Here is a 6,386-nt window from a genome sequence, read left to right as displayed (position 1 = left end):
GGGCAGGAAGTGAGTTCCAGCGGGGTCGCCGAATCTCTACCTAAGAAAGTAAGGGAAGACGCGAGGGACTAGCGCCCTGAGTTCCTTTTAGGTTCTCTCTCTAACAGCTTTTCTAACGGCGTCTTCGACGAACCCTCATTCTCTTCCAATTTGAAGTTGTTGGCATTACTGTATATATTAGATGTCTGGTTTTGGAAACTGACCTGGCAGGGCATTTGTCCTAAAAGGCAGGATATAACCCATATGTGTGTGTAAAAAAAGAAAGGTAAAGGACCCCTGGACGATTAGCACTTAGCCCTGCATCATTCCCCCCCCCCCCCCAATGCATCAACTCCCTGTATAGGGAAGTTCTTTAATGTTTTAATGCCTCAGAGTGGCTGAGGCAACCAGCCAGATGGTTGGAGTATAAATAATAAAAGTATTAATATTTATAATAATAATAATAGGACAACTCTGTTTTCATCGGGGAAATGTTGGAGGATATGCAATCAGAAACCCAATGGAAGTCAGTAATTCTGCTGCAGTTTGCTTCCTAGCTACTCTTGTTATATCTGAAGACTTGGCTATGCTGATCAATAGCTACTGACTAACCTGTCATTCATTGCCTTTATATCACACCTTTTCCTCCAAAGAGCTCAAGGTGATGTACATGGTTTTCCTATTTTATCCTCGCAAAAAATCTCAGTATGGTAGGATATAGACCAGGCATCCCCAAACTTCGGCCCTCCAGATGTTTTGGACTACAGTTCCCATCTTCCCCAACAACTGGTCCTGTTAGCTAGGGATCATGGGAGTTGTAGGCCAAAACATCTGGAGGGCCGCAGTTTGGGGATGCCTGATATAGACCAAGAGACAATGGCTGCTCTGAGGTCACACAGTGAGCTTCATGGCTGTGTGCTCATTCGAACCCCGATCACCGCCAGCACTTTGACTGCTGCATCATACTGGCTCTATTAAACTCCCACCCCTTATTCTCCTAGCCTAGCCTTTATGATGCCTCTTCAGTTCTTTCACCCCACCCACTTTACTGTACTTCTCTTTAAAAGTTTTGCCCCAGTTTTTTTATTCACGTTATTTTATTTATAACCTGCCTTGTGGGGAGCAGTGATGGGATTTATTAGGCAGCACAAAAAAATATATCAAATACAGTGGTACCTTTGTTCTTAATCCATTCCGAGAGTCCGTTTGACTCCCAAAATGGTTGGAAAACCAACACACAGCTTCTGCTTGGCTGCAGGAGCTTCCTGCATTCAATCGGAAGCTGCGTTGGAAGTTCAGCTTCCGAAAAACGTTTGCAAACCAGAACACTCACTCCTGGGTTTGCGGCATCCGGGAGCCGATTTGTTCAGTAGCCAGGCCGTTTGAGTCCCAAGCTACCACTGTACATTTATAAAACATCATAGCTAATGCAAACAAACACATTTCAGACTTGATTGTTACCCATCCTTGTTGCATTTTGGGGGTTTATTTCTTTCTCATCCCCCCTCTCCCCGCTTCTCTCTCAGTAACGTTTTAAATGGCATTGAAATGTTTTTTAAATATGTGGTGAGTTTGCTGTAGTTTTTACTGTTTATTTCGATGTTTTGCTTTGTGAGTCGCCCAGAGAAGTTCTCACGGAGGCCTGTGGAGATCATCCCCAAGTAAGTGTGCATTGCAGCCGCTCTGGCCCAGTCTTTTCTTTTCTTTAGCTTGCCTCTAGTATCACAGAATTATAGAGTTGCCCGTACAGTCATACCTCGGGTTAAGTATGCTTCAGGTTGAGTACTTTCAAGTTAAGTACTCCACGGACCCGTCTGGAACGGATTATTATATTATTATTATTAATCCACTTTCCATTACTTTCAGTGGGAAAGTTTGCTTCAGGTTAAGTACGCTTCAGGTTAAGTACGGACTTCCAGAACCAATTAAGTACTTAACTTGAGGTACCACTGTATAGGGATCAAACCAGTGACCTTGGCAGCACCAAACTCTAACCACCATTTCTTTCCCACACCTGTTAATGTAGAAACTTTTAGAAGTTTTAAACTGTTTTAACTGTTTTTAGAGGCTTTAATTGTATAATTTTAGTATTGACTAAAATATAAATTTAAGAAATAAATATTGTCTCTGCCAGCCCCTCTGTTGCGCAAGACCTTTTATTTCTCAAATTCCTCCTGCACCTTCTTAACCTTTCCCTTGCGGCCTTTCCCCCATTCCACTATTTCCCCCACAAGTTTCCTTTACAATACTCCAAATTATTTTTTTAAAGCCTCGTGTTCTGACCCACCCTTAATTTTTCTTGCCTGTGCCTTGCCTGGGTTTGTCACAGGTTGGCTGTGCTAGACCAAAGAGTCTCAAAAAGCTCGTGATCTGTTTGGCTCATACTTGTAACCATTCCTTTTTCTAGGTGAATAGATCGTTATCCCGTGGGAAGAATCTTGGGTGTTTTCCACATCGCCCTGTTTCAGGTAAGGGGATCCTTGAGTGCTTTGCTTGCATGTTTAGTGCAATGGGTTTGCTTTCTGATCTTACCTGCCCTGAATCTTTGGCCACAAATTTAAGTACGATGCTCCTGGTAGCATCTCTTGAAATAGATCACATTGGAGGGAGTGTGGACGTGTTACCTTGAAGTCAAAGAACCTACCATCACTCATAGTAAGAGAAAGCAAGGTATGTTTCATGATACGGATTTTTAAGCACGTTGTCCAGAATGTTATATGTTTATTTTCTCTGTTCTGCTTTTCAGACAATTGTCTCCCAGAGCATATCACCTCAATAAAAAAGTCACATAGCTTGTAATCTGGTTTTTTTTTTAAAAAATAGGACATGGCACACAAACGAAGGGAAGTCGAGGGCAAAGGTTGTGGGATGTAACGTAAGCAATCAAGTACAACACTTCCTGTTTGCCTAGAGTGGACACAGACAGGGGGATGTTGATCCAGCCAGTTGAACTACCTGTCGCACCTGGTCTGGAGCATATACTCCAATCTGAACAAAGGCAGATTGGATTGTTTAAGTAAAGAGATTCAAATGAATCTACCAACTAGCTTCCTGCTGTATATTGGGGAATACAGTCTGCTGCTGGCTCACAAGTTAGGAAGGATACTATTAAATCAATATATATCCGCCCCTAGTATCGACAATATTCCCACAAAGGTAGATGATGGAGACAATTTTCCCCCCAAGGCCTGACCCAAGTGGTGAACCATAAGTAGGGGTGGAGGAGGAGAAATTTGGCTTGGTTGGAATTTTAATGCAAATGTAGCTAATTTGCATTTCTCGAAGCAAATATGTGAAGCAAAACACTGCTTCATGTGCACGTGAAATGTGCAGTTCTCCAACAGAATGTGTGCAAAAATGTTTCTATTAGGGGAGAGTGCAGACAAATAAATAAATCATAGAACTGAAGAGTTGGAAGGGACACTGAGGATCATCTAGTCCAACCCCCTGCAATGCAGGAATCTCAACTAAAGCATCTATGACAAATGGCCATCCAACCTCTGCTTAAAAACCTCCAATGAAAATAGTGCAGTGGTGAAATAATATACTAGTGAAAATAATATAAAACTGTGTAACTAGAGAAAAATGCACTAAAGCAGGGGTTCCCAACAAAATTTTCTCGAGGACCCCTCATCGAGCCGCTATTGTGACAAGGACCCCCATTAATTCCTAATCCTAAAATTAAAAAGTGGTTTTATTTATTTTTCAGTTGTTTTCCTCTTTTCTTTATCCTTCGGGGGGGGGGCGTTGGTGTGGCGGCGGTGGTGTGATGGCTGTCCGGGGGTCGGGGGGGTTCCCTCTGGAGGGGGGGGGGTTTCTACCCTTTCACCTGGGTTGAGGGTGGTGGTGGGGCCCTCTCTTCCCTGTCGTCCCCTCTTCTTTTCTCCTCTGGGGGTGGCTGTATTTGCGGCGGTAGCAGCGCCAGCACCAGCAGGTTCGGTGCGGCCTTTGTTCTTCGGGTCCCCACGAGGCTCCCCGTGTGGCGTGCAGGAGCTGCGGGATCGGGGGCCTTCGCTTGGGGGGGGGCTCCTTCCCCCTCTTGGGCAGCTAGGGGTGATGGCGACTGCAGTCGCGAGGCAGGCCCCCCAGGATCGTTGCGCGGTGGGAGGTCTCGGGCCACAGAGCTCCGCTCGGCCGTCAGCCAGGCGCCCTCGGCTTCGGCCCGGCGGGCCTGCGGGGGGGCTCAGCGGCTCCTCGCTTGCTCCGCCGGACATTTCCGACGCCCACGCGGTTGCCGCGGGGTCCGCGGCCTGGAAGGCGGTTTCGGGCCTCTAGGCCCAGGGGTTCCGCCGAGTCTCTGGCCGGGCGCACTCAGCCTCGGTCTGGTGGGGTCGCCGGGGGGCCTTCAGCGGCTCCCCTGTTGATCCACCGGGCTTGCTTGGCGCCCGCGCACCGCCGGCGGCAGTTCCGCCGGTTCCGGCGGGCCAGAGGCTTGGCATCTAATAGCATCTTGAGGACCCCTCTGGCATAGCTCGCGGACCCCTGGGGGTCCCCGGACCACCTGTTGGGAACCACTGCACTAAAGGGCTTTTGAATTTTCATAAGGACTTAAAAAATCACAAGCTGGTGCACTAATGCTGAGAACTGGGAAAGAGATGAGAAAAGGAGAGGATCTTAAATTGACAGAGCCTCCCCTACCTATAATCAGGCATTTTGTGTCTCGTTTAGCCTAGACTGACTTCCCTTTTGGTGATGTGGCTTGGTGTTGGTGCCTCTGGTTCCTTTGACCAATAGGTAGGGCCAGATGGTCCTGTCCCCTTGCTTCTGCAGCCCTAGGGCAATTGTTAGGTGGGGCAAAAATGGTTCTTCATGGGAGGAAAGGAAGCTGCCCGCAGCTGCTCCTTCTCTACCCAAAAAATGGGACCAAAGGCAGAGGCTGCAGCATGCTTCTCTTTAGGGGTACTCTCATTTTGATTCAAGAAAAATCACCATTTTATAGTTCAAATTGGGGGGAAAGAAATACAGTAAATGGACAAAAGGCCGCCACTGGGGGTAGCAACGGAACTGATGATTCACTGTGCTAGAGAAGAAACTAATTTTTTTTAGTTTCTTCTGTTAGATTCACAAAATGTTTAGGGGTATGCGTCCCCCTGCGTCCCCACAGAAAAAAACTGTGTGTGTGTGTGTGTGTGTGTATAATTTTTAAATCAAATTTTCTGTTTTACAGATTAGAATATTCATTTATACAACCTTAAAATATCAATGACTTCCCTTCTTCTTTTTCCATGCTTCATTTTACATAGCATAAATCTCTGCATATTTTACATAAACTAAACCATTCGGTATTCCATTATTACTTCCATCAAAACTTATTTACACTGTTGAATTTATCTTAATGCTGCCAACGTTTTAAAGCGTGCGCAATCCCCCCCATATATTCAATAAATATTTTTCAATCTTCTTTCAACAAATGTTCTTCTTGTTCTCTTGTTCTGTACGTTAGATCTGCAAGCTGCACATATTCCATCAGTTTAAGTTGCCATTCTTCTTTAGTTGGGACCTCTCTCATTTTCCATTTTTGGTGCTAACCAAACATGGGCCGCCCCCAAAGTTCTGATACGATTCAGAGTTGCCCTGCACGTTGTCTGATAAGGCAAACTTTTAGCCAGCTAGATATCTGCACTTGTGACTTGGAATGATTCTTCGCTATATTTTCTGCCAGGTGCTAGTTTGTGATGCCTTTAATTAAAAAAAATGTAGGCCAATCTAATGTTCTGAAAACTTTTTTAAAGAGAGCAGCGATGGGAAGAGCGATGCAGATACAGGAAAGTTGGAGGAGGAGGATTGCGACCGAGGTAAGATCACAGGCAGCTGCTAGCTGTAGCCCTTGTTAAAAATTGTAGTAGTAAACCTGAGCTTCCTGCTTCCGACTGCTGGTAGGGAGACATGTGACTGAGTACTCCTCCATACCAAAAATACTTCCAAACGTCTCACTGCCTGTAGAAATCTTATTGTGTAAGGAAGAAGGCTAAGCTGGAGGCTTTCTTCCTGACATGCTAGCTCTCTGTCTGCAGGGATTTTTGTGAATGGAGGGGCATTCAGTTGCATAAACCCTCTGTCTCTCTTTAGTTTTTATGGTTTTCATATTGAATGTTGTCAGCTGTGTGGGTTGCCTGTATAAATCAATAAACTGTACAGTATACTAAATTTATACTGTGTAAATTTAGTAAATAAATAACATGCATTTTTTTCTTCACGCAACACAGTATCTTCAGCAGAAACATCTCTCTTAAACAAGCTGATTAGAAAGTCTTTAGTGGAGTCCTACCATCACGTAGAGGTTTTACAGCGTGATCCCAGCTCACCGCTGTTTTCCGTGAAAACCTTTGAGGAACTGCATTTGTGAGTATCGAGAATCAATTGACGGTTTGCAATTTGGTTCAGAAGTTTTGTTCACTCCGTGACTG

The 6,386-nt window shown here is 45.1% G+C and overlaps 1 protein-coding gene across 1 annotated transcript in view; it reads left to right on the top strand.

Annotated features, from left to right (window-relative positions):
* DDX25 (DEAD-box helicase 25) overlaps positions 1-6,386 on the top strand; it is a 30,048-nt gene that overhangs the window by 10,280 nt on the left and 13,382 nt on the right. The window contains exons 2-5 of the mRNA XM_035139589.2: positions 1,596-1,640; positions 2,387-2,447; positions 5,712-5,774; positions 6,186-6,321. The gene's annotated coding sequence lies outside the window, so the exon portion shown is untranslated. The remainder of the gene's footprint in view (positions 1-1,595; positions 1,641-2,386; positions 2,448-5,711; positions 5,775-6,185; positions 6,322-6,386) is intronic.

This window comes from Zootoca vivipara, chromosome 15 (assembly GCF_963506605.1).
Source record: "Zootoca vivipara chromosome 15, rZooViv1.1, whole genome shotgun sequence".
NCBI classification, from domain to species: Eukaryota; Metazoa; Chordata; class Lepidosauria; order Squamata; family Lacertidae; genus Zootoca; species Zootoca vivipara.
Note: the sequence above shows the minus strand (reverse complement) of the source record. Positions and strands in the feature narration are given on the sequence as shown.